Consider the following 13,637-nt stretch of genomic DNA (forward strand, 5'->3'; position numbering starts at 1 on the left):
GCATAGTGATTTTAATAATGAGTCTGACTGGAGGAGGGAGTGGGGAGGGGAGGCCATTTTAAGTCACAACACTTCTCTGAGCGCAGGAGTGGGCTTCCTCTTCTCCACGGCTTTTAAACCAAACTCGCTGGGGGTCAAACATGTGATCCAGGGGAGGCTTCTTTTAACTTCTTTTAACTCTGTTTTAACATTCGATAAGAATTTTAAAGATGTTTTTATGTATTTCTGGGGTGTTTTTAGACAGAGGAAGGGCGAGTTTAGTAATCTTAGGCAGTGGTAGGACCATGGTAAGACACAAATACGCCTATTGTGTCAACAACACACCCTCAATGTCACAAGAGACGCCACCCGATCTATGAAAGATCTAGAGACCGACATAGTGGAACTAGAACATTTAAGTGAGTCCACCGGAAATCGAGGTTATATTGAAAACCTCAAAGAAAAAAAAATGGCTTTAGCCGACCTGTTAGAACGTAAAGTACAGGGCGCGTTAGTCAGGTCTCGGTTCCTGAACATCAGTGAAATGGATGCTCCAACTAGTTACTTCTTCAGTCTGGAGAAAAAGAACGGGCAGAGGAGAGTAATCCACACCCTGCTCTCAGACACAGGGGAAGAGCTGATGGAGCCAGATAAGAGAGCGGGCTGTGAGTTTTTATCAAGCGCTGTACTCTTCTGAGGAAGAACACACAGGCAGGGAGGAGTTCTGTGAAGAACTACCTCAGATCTCGGAAGAGTCCAACTCACAGCTCGCTGCCCCCCTCCGGATGCAGGAGCTGCTGACCGCCCTGCAAGGCATGCAGGGACGGCGGGCTCCTGGCATTGACGGACTGACACCGGAGTTTTATAAAGCTTACTGGGGCATTTTATCACACGATCTTTTACAGGTTTTTAATGAGTGTCTGGCGTCTGGCTCCATGCCAGTGTCCTGCAGGAGGGCGGTCCTCACACTGCTCCCGAAGAAGGGCAACCTGCAGGACATCAAGAACTGGCGCCCTGTGTCATTGCTCTGTGTGGATTACAAACTTCTGTCCAAAGCACTGGCCTCCAGGCTGGGGACGGCTATGGAGCAGGTCATTCACAGGGACCAGACCTACTGCGTGCCCGGCAGGTCCATGCTGGACAATGTCCACCTCATTCGAGACCTTTTGGATGTCTCCAGTTCATTAGATGTAGATATAGGCTTGATTTCCCTAGACCAAGAAAAAGCTTTTGACCGCGTTGAACACAGCTTCCTGTGGCAAGTAATGGGGAAGTTTGGGTTCAGCGCTGGCTTCATAGCTAAGATCAAGGTGCTGTACAGTGACGTTGAGAGCGTGTTAAAGGTCAACGGCAGTCTGAGTGCTCCTTTCAGGGTAGGTAGAGGTGTCAGGCAGGGCTGTGCTCTGTCGGGGATGCTCTACGCACTCTCCCTGGAACCTCTCCTCCGCAGAATAAGATCTAGCATGCAAGGTGTGTTTTATCCTGGTTTTAGTGGCAACATGATTTTATCGGCTTTTGCCGACGATCTTATTGTTTTTATTACAGACCAGAAGGATGTAGATGTTTTAGCCAAAATCTTAAATGATTTTAGTGTGGCATCGGCCGCGAGGGTCAATTGGAAAAAAAGCGAAGCCCTCGCGGTCGGGGAGTGGCCTGGAGGTCTCCCAGTTCTCCCCCAAAACCTGAAATGGAAGAGGGAGGGCATGAAGTACCTCGGGGTGTTTTTAGGAACCGATGATATACTTAAGAAGAACTGGGAGAACGTAACAGAAAAAATAGAAAACAAACTGTTAAAATGGAAATGGCTGCTCCCAAAAATGTCTTTTAGAGGAAGGGTACTGGTTTTAAATAATCTTGTGGCATCCCAACTGTGGCACCACCCGATGTGTGTGGAACCCCCCCCTGGCTTGCTTTCCAATGTACAAAAGAAAATGGTGGATTTTTTCTGGGGGGGTCTACACTGGGTGCCACAGGGGGTGCTGTTTTTAGCCAGGGAGGAGGGGGGACAAGGCCTCGTCCACCTGGCCAGCCGGACTGCAACTTTTAGAATTCAATTCATCCAAAAATATCTCACAGGCCCAGCAGATCTGGTGTGGAGAGATGTGGCCAGCAGCATCCTTAGGCGTGCCAATAACCTGGGGTTGGATGATGCTCTGTTTTTAACAGATTCTAAATTATTAAAATTAAGTGGGTTGCCTCCTTTTTATCAAGGTGTTTTTAAATCATGGGCCCTTTTTAACAAAACAAGGTGTCAAAAAGCAGCCTCTCTGTACTGGTTGTTGAGAGAACCACTCGTGAATGGAGCCAGACTGGACGTCAGCGGCACAACAACACCCGGCCTTATGGCGGCGCTGACCCGGTCTGGAACGGTGACCTTACAGCAGCTGGTGGATGCAGTGGGGCCGGCACTCAACAACACCCAGGCCCTGGGCTCCCTGCTGGGGCTGCAGTCTACCCGGATGGCCCAGAGGATCCTGGAGCTCTGGACCCAGAGGCTCTCAATGCGTGAGAAAGACCTCCTGAGGGCCTACCAGAGGGGGGAAACCACACCAGAGGCTGCAGACCCCTATCCAGATATTATCCTGAGCCCAGGCCTGGGAGAAAAGACTGGCCCCCTACTAACTGAAATAAACACACACAAACTAACGTTATACAAAATGGACAAAGAGACACTTTACAGGAACTGTGTGAAAAGCATCCACCAGGCCGGACTGAGCAACAGACCCCCCACTGTGTGGTCACGGAGGTGGGGTGAACATGGACCCAGCCCACAGTGGAGGATTTTATACAAACCTCCCCTTAAGAAAAGAACAGGCGACCTCCAGTGGAGAATTTTACACGGCGCCGTCGCTTCCAACGCTTTTATTTCTATTCTTAATCCCACCGTTCTTAACAAGTGTCCTTTTTGCGACCTGCGTGAGACTATTTATCACGTTTTTACTGAGTGCAAGAGACTGACAAGTTTCTTCACTCTTTTAACTGCGGTTTTTAGTGATTTTAACGTCACTTTTACTGAGAAGGTTTTTATCATGGGAGCTGCCTACAACAAAAGAGATAAAGATAAGTGGCAGCTCCTGAACCACCTCTCAGGTGAGGCCAAGATGGCCATTTACATTAGTAGAAAGAGCAGGGTCGAGAAAAGAGACGGGCAGGAAGCGGGGGCGGTGTGGGTGGTAAACCTCCGGGCCAGACTCCGACTCGAGTTCAGTTTTTACACAATGATATCTGATCTCGAGTCTTTTAAAAGAATTTGGTGTTTTAATGACATCCTCTGCACCGTCACCAACAATGAGCTGTCCTTTCCACACTTTTTAACAGACTGAGTTTTTTAACAGCAGCACTTTTTTTTTCTTTTTATTGAATAAATGCTGTAAACAAGTGTTTTGTAAAATGAAAAATATGTAAATAAAGTGTTAAAAAAAATAATCTCTCTCTCTCTCCCTCTCTCCCTCTCCTTCTCCTTCTCCTTCTCTCTCTCTCTCTCTCTCTCTCTCTCTCCCTCTCCCCCTCTCCCTCTCCCTCTCCTTCTCCTTCTCTCTCTCTCTCTCTCTCTCTCTGAGTGTGGTGGTGTAGTGCGTGCGAGTTGAGAGCGGTGGCGGTAAATGAGCGGTTTGTGCGATTTTGATATCTTTATTGATAATTCTGATTATAGTTATATAGTGTATTGTTGGTTATAGTGTTGGTGGTGTTGCGGTGTACACGGAGGAGGTGTTAGGTGGTGTGTGTGTGTGAGTGTTTGCAGTCGGCCGCGGGCCGGCGTGCTAAACGCCATGGACCTCGCCAGGTTAACCCGGAAGCACGGTATTAAGATCGCTCCGGCGTTCCCGTGCTCCGTGGAGGAGTGTAGTCTGGTCGTGGGGAGGGGGAGGGGGGGGTGGTCGGCAACAGCAGCGTGAAGTCCGCTGCGAGGATGAACAACGCGGTTGTCATTTTTCTGGACAGTGTAGAGAAGGTGAACACGGTGGTGGCGAACGGGATTGAAGTGAATGATACGTTCGTGTCTGTTCTGCCTCTCGCCACACCGGCGGTAAAAGTGACTCTGTCCAACGTCCCCCCGTTCATTAGGGATGAGACGTTGTTGAGAGAATTAGCGAGACACGGTAAGATCGTGTCTCAGGTTAAGAAAGTGTCCTCAGGATGCAAGTCCCCGCTGTTAAAACACGTGGTGTCCCACAGAAGGCATCTGTTTATGATTCTTAATAACAGGACTGAGGATCTGAACCTGGTGTTCAAGATCAGGGTGGAGGAGTTTGATTATGTGATTTTTGTGTCTTCAAACAACACAAAGTGTTTCAGCTGTGGGAAAGAGGGACACCAAGCTAAAGGGTGTCCTCAGAGAAATAAGACAGCTGACACTCAGGAACAACAGGAGGGGACGGGGGGGTTCAGCAGGAGCGTCAGGGGAGTAAGGAGAGACAGGAGGGGACAAGTGGAGTCCAACAGGAGGGTCAGTTGAATGAGGAAGGGACGGGGGAGATCCAAAAAGAGGTTCAGGGGAATGAGGAGAAGACAGGGGAGATCCCGAAGGAGGGTCAAGTGAGTGAGGAGGGACAAGAGGGGACAGAGGTGGTCCAACGGGCAGAGCAGGTGAGTGAGGAAAGACAAGAGGGGACAGAGGTGGTCCAACAGGCAGTTCAGGTGAGTGAGGGGGAACAGGAGGAGACAGGCCAAGTTAGTGATATGGACATGGAGAGAGACGAGGAGGTGCTTAAAGTTCCTCGTCTAAAGAGAAAGACCAGGAGCGACAGTGGAACCTCCAAAGCTAAGAAAGGGGCAGTGAAGAAAGGAGGGAGAGGAGCAGCAGAGTCTGAGTCCGGCATGGAGACCGACTCTGCTGACAGTGAATCCTCCGACTTCAAGACAGGAAGCCAGAAGAGCTCAAGAAGCTACAGTGCGGGGAAGATGAAAGTGTTTCTCCAAAAAACCAAGAATATGAAGGGTTGAAATTGGAGGAATATTTCTCTGATAAAGAGCAGTTTTCAAACTCGGCCTGGCTGCACATGAGCAGCAAAGGCAGAGGAGGTTTCACTGACCAGGAGATATACAGACTCAAGAAAATTGTTCAGAAAATTAGACAGGAAAAAAACTATGATGATGATGATGAATAAAGTACATCCTGATTACCAATCAGTCCTGTTTTTTTGTGGGTTTTTTATTTTTTTCAACATGAGTCTTTTAAATATCAGTTCGTTGAACATAAACGGAGCCAGAGACGCTGTGAAGAGGTCTCTGATGTTCCAGCAAATAAAACTGAAAAGAACTGAAGTGATGTTCTTACAAGAAACACACAGTGATACTAATAATGAGAATGACTGGAAAAGAGAGTGGGAGGGGCAGGTGGTTCTTAGCCACCTAAGCACAAGCAGTGGGGGGGTGGGCATCATCTTCTCCAGGAGCTTCACACCGGAGTCTTTAGAAGTGGAGGAGGTGGTGGAGGGCAGACTCCTGGTGGTGAGGGCAAAGGTCGAGCAGTTTTTTTTTGTTTTTATGAATGTTTATGCTCCGGTCTCAGGACCCGACAGAGTCGGTTTTTTAAAGGTTTTAGACACGGCTTTAAGCAAAGTAAAAGCTGATGATTTTTTATTTTTAGGAGGTGATTTTAATTGTACAGAAAATGATGTTTTAGACCGGAACCACCTGGAACCCCACAGAGCTTCACAGAGTGCACTGAGGCAGCTGCTGCAGGCCCATGAGCTGTGTGATGTGTGGAGAAGGATGAATGACAGTAAGAGACAGTACACATGGACTCATTGCAGAGGGAATCTCATTTCCATGGCGAGGTTGGACCGGTTTTATTGTTTTAAACACAATTTTAGCATCTTCAGAAAGTGCAGTATACTCCCAGTTGGTTTTACAGATCACTCGCTGGTTGTGTGCAACGTTTTTATTTCAAAGCTAAAGTCTAGAAGCGCATACTGGCATTTTAACACGTCTCTTTTATGTGATGCACATTTTAAGGATGTTTTTAAGTTTTTTTGGAGCGGTTTTAAAGAAAGAAAAAATGATTTTATTTCTTTAAACAATGATATGGGAACCACTTAGACAACCAGACCTGTGTGCTTTGCTGTGACTATAAATGACTGGAAACTCAGATAAAGAAAGTTATTTTCTGACTTCCATAACTGAGGCATTCTCTACAGAATGTAATGTGCCCATTCTACTTCAGATCCATTGGATCATTGTTTGTTTATGTTGCTTAAAGCAGAACATTCACTGCTTTAATGTAATCAGCATCTTATCTGCCAATATCATGGTGTAGAAGTGCAAGGAAATACCATTATGTTATGATCAATGTCATTTATTGTGCACAAACATTACATTAAGGCATCTGCTGGAAATGATATGATCAACAATTCTCATGCAAAAAATACTTTAAAAACTACACGAATAGTGTTTTGGAGAGGGGGGTTTCAGAGGGAGGGGGCAGCTCTGGAGAAAGGTCTGTCAATCCAGGTCTGCTGCTTGGTGTGATGGAGACATGAGGTTAGCATCAGGAGCGGAGGCTGCAGGAGGGACCGTGGAGCTGAGGCACACCTGTACTGCTTCTCTTGAGAAGAACTGAAGGACACAAACAAACCATAGTGTTAAATTATGAAGATGGTTCCCTCTGATTTTTTTTTTTAAACATAAACGTCAGACAGGCCGCTAAAAACTAAAAATGCTGAAGCTAACAGCTACCACACAGCAAGCTAATGCCTTCCTAAGGCTGCCAGGGAGTAGTAAGAGTAGCATTGTAGCAAGAGAGTGTAGCTAATCACAGCCCTCACAGTTCTTCATCAGTGGAGAAGTACCTCGCCATGTTTTCATCTTCAGAGGAGTCATCCAAAGACTGTGCTGCTGTTCCAGAATATGTCAGGACCGCTGCAGCCTGCTGGGCTTGAACTCTGAGCACGCAGAGTAGGCCCTCACGTCCCGTCTCAGTAAATGCATCAGTACTGCCTGAGAATATATGATAAAAGACAAAAACGTCTCAATTGTGCGTTTGTGTGTATGTATACATACACACATACAGGGCTTTCTTTTCTACAGAAATATTTTTCCTGAGTTGATGACTCTGCTTATTGCCATCTAGAATGTGAAACCAAATATATTTTTTGGTGTACCCATACAAGATGTCCAATGTAACACCAATAAAATCCAATCTACTACACTACGGTTTTAATGCCTCTGCAATAGCGAGTCGCCGGAGGCATAACTGCATGTTTTCGGATTGTCTAACTTTGTATTTGTCTTAAAGTAAAAAGGTCAAGGCCACACTGACCTCATCTTATGGTTTCAGTTGTCAAGAGACACAGTGTCATTTATATGAGAGAAAATATGTAGAAATATGTAGACGGACACTGCACTGGTTAGCGGAGTCATACAACGCAGTGCGGTAATTCTAGTGTAGTTCTTTTGTAATAAATGGGTTATCTATTTTTACAATCTACAAAAAGTTATCTATGCATTTGGTCACAGAATGTTACACAAATAAATTGGCATTAAAGTTGGCATCTTGCTGTCTGGCCAGTCTGACGATGCAGCTGAAGCGTCCATCAAGGGCTTTCTGCAGGTAATTTGGATTGTTTGTTTCTTTTGAAGAGGAGAATAACATGAATTCGTACCGATATCAGTTTACAATCAAACCTTTTTGTGTTGACCTTGTTTAAACAGAGTCAAAGGACATTGTACAACAATGACACACATTTTCCCACAGTACCTGTCGTTACTGAACTTCTGACACCCATTACTGGACTGTGTCTTCCTGTAGAGTGGTGATGTTCTCAACGTTCTTTTCACAGTCTGTCAAAACAAAATTAGAGTTACAAATGTTAATGCCCCACAACCCATTGCAGATATGGTTGTATTTGCACACCACATCGGATCAAAACAAAACTGCAGTCTGTGAAACAAGCAGTTTTGGTAGATATAAGGGAAATGCTAATATTTCTGCATGAAACATATTCAGTCCCTTAAGCAAAATAACAATGATGGCAGGCCGCAACCTCGATGCCTTCGTCTCCTTTGCTTACAGACTAGTTTGCGGAGTCTCGTGCTGCCGCCCACTGACCGATACATCATCGCTCTTTTCTGAAACTAATGAAGGCAAATTCACACATGTAAACAGAAATAATCAGTATAAATTAAAAGGTGTAAATATTGCTAACATTATGTTTGATGGGGGTCATCATTATACATAACAGAGGAAAACTTTGCACATGTATTCCTTAAATTTACTTGCCTTCCTGTGGAAAAAGTTGTTTTCCCAGTTAAACAATCACAGCAGGGAAGCATGATTGATCAAAATTCTTTCAGTGTGATATTAACTTGTATTTCAGCAAGCGTACTTTGGGGATTTAATAAAAATGTATATTTGGCAAATTATATAAAATGGTGTTTCTGGTATGTAACTTAAAAGTACCTCTTTAATGGTAGGATCATTTCTCTCCCTCATCTTCCTCATGGTACGTGGATGATGTTAGTGGGCTCAACCCGGCTTCTCTTGCTCTCCAGGCTGCCCTTCCTGCTCTTCATCAAGCAAACAAACTGTTCGGTTCCAAGTTGTTGACGTTAATGAAACTCCTGTAGCTTCACTTTGATCCTCCTTGATTAAAAAAAAGAACATAGCAATTGTTTTATAAAATGAATTGCAACTCCATAACATGAAAACATTGTCATATTGCATACTATACATTAAACCAAATTGATCTGATATTGTGGAGTAATGGTAGACAAATACACTCCTTATTAACCTAAAGCATTCATAAATCAAATTCATCTTTATATTTATATTGTAGCGTCCCTCAATGATGAGCTAAGCGTCTTGAACTGGTTTCAACAACAATGTATTCATCTCCCAGGTAGCACAGGCTACCGTGGGCTGAAGCATGTGGCTAACAATGGCGTATTAGCTGATGAACAGCGTCTATAGTGTGGATTGACGGACTCTCTCCGCACTCGGACTGTAAACCTAGATCGTAACGATCTTTAAAAACAATAAACTACTTACCTGACAGAAGGAAGATGACATCGTGGTCTTCCAAGCGCTCCGTGTTTATGACGCAGCCCCGAGTTAAAAGGACTGGTTGTTTACAAATAGGGTTTTTACGACAGCCACACGTCATGTCCGCTCGCGCACTCGGGCCGGTCGCGCACTCGGGCCGGCCTCGGTATGAACAGACTCGCAGGTTCCTTCTCATTAGAGATGTAATCTAGCCTCAAATATTACTATTATATAACATGAATAACATTGACGATCACTGAAGGACACCACGCAGGGACTGTGATTTAAACACCACGCTGTGCCGTGGTGGCATGGCAACCGTCATAGCAACGATAAACACATGCGTGATAACTATTAAAATATTTATCATAAGCACGAACTGGCTGAAGACTGTGGAAGCAAAGAGCACATTTCTCGCTAGAAATGGTGTCAGAATGTATTTTTATGCCCAAACTAAGTTACAAAATTATATTTTTATCTGAAAAAACAAGGAATCTCCGCCATGTTTTCCTCTCCGCAGACGGGAGCTTGAGAGTCACGTGATGTGAGAACACGCCAATGCAAAACAATGGGAGGACTAAATGTTACCATCTCACAATCTGAGAGGCCAGATTGTGAGATGGTAACGTCGTTCCAAGTGGACCAACGTTACCATTGAACGTTTTCTGATGAGACTGGGTTGTCATCTTCCCTCTCCGCCTGTGAGTTGAATGATGACGCTGCAAAACTCAGGTTTTGCCAAATACTTCGTGCAGGAGGTTTGGAAACTGCCCGGATGATGATAATGATGAGCAGGAATCAAAGAGAAGAGATCCTGGATCTGGGTTGTTCCGGGTTGTGTAGCTTATAAATCAGTTTGTTGGTTTTGTGTTAAAATGATTTTAGCTGTTTGAGTGTTTATCTTGTTTAACTTTACAGAGAGCACAAATAAGCATTTACATTTTGCATTTTGCATTTTGCATTTCACTTTTTACTTTTTATATCTTTTATCTATTATATATTTTTATTTAGATGTTTATGTCTAAATAAATTTAACTTTGTATAAATATTAGAAAAAGTGAGTAAATAAGAAGTAAATAGTGAGTATTTACATGTTTTTTTTATTGCTTTTCTTATTTGTGTTGTATTTATTGTGTTTTTTATGTTTCTATGTTCATTGTATGCACCAATAACCAGAGCAAATTCCTTGTATGTGTAAACCTACTTGGCATAAATACTTTCTGATTCTGATTCTGATTCTGATTCTGATTCTGAAGTGATTTACAAACGAAGACGGCAAACAACAAAATGCTTAATCTAAAGTCAAATTAACTAATATAACATCATTTAAATCTTAAGTCAAAAGAAAAGGATGAAAGAAACAATAACAGCTAAAGCAACCAAATAAGATATTATAATTATTACACTAGTTGCAACTCAATATTTTGCAGACTTCCCGAGTTGTGAGTCGTGAGTTGTGAGTTGTGTTTACACGTATGTTCCCAACCGGGAACTCATCTTCTGGAGTATTCCCGACACGCGGCACAAGGCAACACTTAACGATGACAAACTGCAGATGAATTCATCCAGTTTCTCCCAGAATCCTCCCTCATATCCGCCCTCTTGTCTCTGTGGTGCTGGACCCTCTGATGAGAGACACCCTGGTGACACCGGCAGGGAGGAGGAGCCTCTGTGATCTGCTTCCCTGCGGCCGCTGGTCTGAGGTCTGAAGAAGAGGAAGCAGGGGAGGAGACGAAGGACAACTGATGAAGAGACGAGGGGAGACAGCGGGGGGGGGCGAGCGGTGATTGGGAAAGGCCTGTCCCAGAGTAAGAGAGACAGGAGAAGCACATGTCGGGGGGGGGGGGGGGTCCACGCAGCCGGAGCCCGGGGCCAACGTGCAGCAGATGCTCGGGGTGTGGGAGCATGTGTGAGTTATGGGCTGTTCAGTGTCACGCAACGGCAACACAACCTTATCTGCACATCGTATCTGCAACACCTGGACTCCCGACCGCGCACAGAAACCTTACACACACACAGACACACACAGACACACACTGCTGTACGAATTCAACACAGACCGTGGAACAACTGGACCCTGTTATGGGATTAAAGGTTGTGCCTTGGCCACGTCCCGGTGCGGCGGCGGGCGGTGGCCCCGGCCTCCGAGCAGACTCAAGTACCGCCACCCTTACAACAAGGCGGCACAAGAGTTGCTCCGGTCCACCACTGAGGACCTGTCCAAAGATGGATGGCTGGCGGCACCCTGGAAACAGGAGTGGGAGAGGGCTGGGCCAACCCAAATCCACCACTACATCTTGGATCCAGGAGATGGAGCCACAGGAGACCTTCTTCCACGCCGGCAATGGACTCTGCTGAACCGTCTGCGTACTGGGGTCGGTCGGTTCAAATCTTCAATGAAGAAGTGGGGCCTGGCAGACAGCGCTGCATGTGAGTGTGGTGCCCCTGAACAGACTGTCGAACATATTATGACCACCTGCCCCCTACACAGACCACCCTCGGAAGCCGGCCTCTTTGACGTGGGACCAGAGACAAGGGCATGGCTACAAGACACTGAGTTGGACCTCTGATGTTACACGAGAGAGAGCGACCTCAGAGGAAGTGAAGACACATCCTCAATTTGTCAGTTTTTTACGACTGTGGTTGTGTTGCATGTGTGTGTTTATGAGTGTTTTACGTATTCGTGGTCGTGAGTGAGTTTCTTCATCCCTGATGGCTCCTCCTCCTCCTCCTCCTCCCCCTCATCCTCCTGCTCCTCTTCCTGCTCCTCTTCCTCCTGCTCGTCTTCTCTGATTGGACACACGTGTCAATCATCAGCTCAAACCAGAATATCATCTAATATCATCACTTTGTTTTATCTAATTATCCAAAGCAAATTATTTTGAGAGAAAGTTTTTGTTGCACAGTTGATGTGTGAGACATGTTTACAACAGTTTGTGTAATTGTGAGTCACTGTGTGTGTTAAACTGTGTGTTTACAACCTCAAGAACGGAGAACAACAATCAGAGACAGAAGCAACACAAAATCAACATGTTCGTGATTTGACTTTGATATTAAATCCTTTATTCAAATAATAGTAAAGTGAGTGCACACACACACACACACACACACAAACACACACACACACACACAGAGAATGGCGCAGGTTTAAAGAGCTTCTATAAAAACAGCAGATTAAAACCAGAATCAACAGAGATGAAGAGAGACAGATGGAAAACTAACTACTGGGCACAAAGTGGTGCTATCACACACACACACACACACACACACACACACACACACACACACACACACACACACACACACACACACACACACACACATGCTTTTACATCATATCTGTGATTACACCCATAGTCATGCATTTAAACCAACACACGCTTTGCAGATATTTGTGTGTGTGTGTACAAAGAGGATCCAGATGTCAGGGCAGGTCAAAGAGGCCTCATGGAGACCTGAGTGTGTGTGTGTGTGTGTGTGTGTTTGTGTGTGTGTGTGTGTGTGTGTGCGTGCGTGTGTGTGTGTGTCTGTGTGTGTGTGTGTGTGTGTGTGTGAGTGTGTGGTGCAGGCCAGGAGGTGAGGGGAGTCTCTGGGGGACGTCCCACTCAGACTCACACTGGTTCTGGTTGTTTACTACGTGTCTTTGTCTCTGTCTCTGTGTTGGTTTCATGTTTTTAGGTAAAAGCTCCAAAGACACAAGTTAAGAAGAGAATCACCTGATTTGGGAGTTTCCAGTTGAATCAGTAAACTGGTGACACGTTAGAAGAAGGAACCAGTGTGAAGCAGCGGATGTTACACAACAGACAATAGACAGAACAATACTTTTAACACGTTATATCATTTTGAATCTGATGTCCTGGAACAGGAAGCAGTCTCTTCTCTGATCGAGCAGCAGGGTCCAAACGGTTTCACAACAAAATACCAAACTCAGGTTCTGGCCTCCGACACATTCACCGGAGTCTCGGATCCAGCTGGTGAATCATCTTAGGAACGTTTTAAACAGATGATTTGCTTTTTTACCTAAGTGATGTGGACAGCAGGGATATGAATCATCTCCTGAAGCAGGTGCATGTGGATGGACTCCTCACAGCAGGAGGCCCCCTGAGAGCTGAGCTGGAGGACGCTGCCCTCTGCTGCCCTCTGCTGCTCAACTACCACAGGTGGCTCCTGACACATGAACAGTAAATTACTGTAACTAATGTAACTACAGGTTTAAACTCTCCTCTGAAATTAAAATTTTAATGTGTGGAATTCTACTTTCTTCTCTTGTTTCATCATCTCTCTTTTTTTAAATCTTGTTTTAGTTGCTGTTCTTCTCACTCAGATTATTCCCTCTGATGCTGAGGGGAAGTTTCTGCTCCTGTTGTGTTTGTTTATTTGTTTGTTTGTTGTTTATCAGCAGGATTTAGCAAGAACTACAGAACAGTTTTAAACTTGTGTGGATCTAGTGAAAGGAGAAGATCCAGGAATCTCTTTCTTAAACATTGAGGTTTGGATAGTTTTTCAACATTATTTTTATATATTTCATTGTTATTATGATTTCGTATTATTATAATTATTATAATTGTGATTATTATTATTATATCTATTGTTGTTATTGTTGTTAGCTCAGTCTGAAGCATTGTGGACCTTTTAGTTTCAGTTGTGTATTTGATTTCTTCATAAATTAATTTAG

General features: G+C 44.7%; 1 long non-coding RNA gene across 1 annotated transcript; it reads right to left on the reverse strand.

Moving 5' to 3' along the window:
* Window positions 1-8,486: 8,486 nt before the first annotated feature.
* On the reverse strand, window positions 8,487-9,087 carry LOC128455144 (uncharacterized). Its single transcript, XR_008341680.1, has 2 exons — window positions 8,969-9,087; window positions 8,487-8,563 (listed from the first exon to the last, which is right to left on the reverse strand). It is a non-coding gene; the product is annotated as an uncharacterized LOC128455144 (long non-coding RNA).
* Between the last annotated feature and the right edge of the window lie 4,550 nt (window positions 9,088-13,637).

The sequence above is a fragment of the Pleuronectes platessa genome, chromosome 2 (assembly GCF_947347685.1).
Source record: "Pleuronectes platessa chromosome 2, fPlePla1.1, whole genome shotgun sequence".
Taxonomy (NCBI): domain Eukaryota; kingdom Metazoa; phylum Chordata; class Actinopteri; order Pleuronectiformes; family Pleuronectidae; genus Pleuronectes; species Pleuronectes platessa.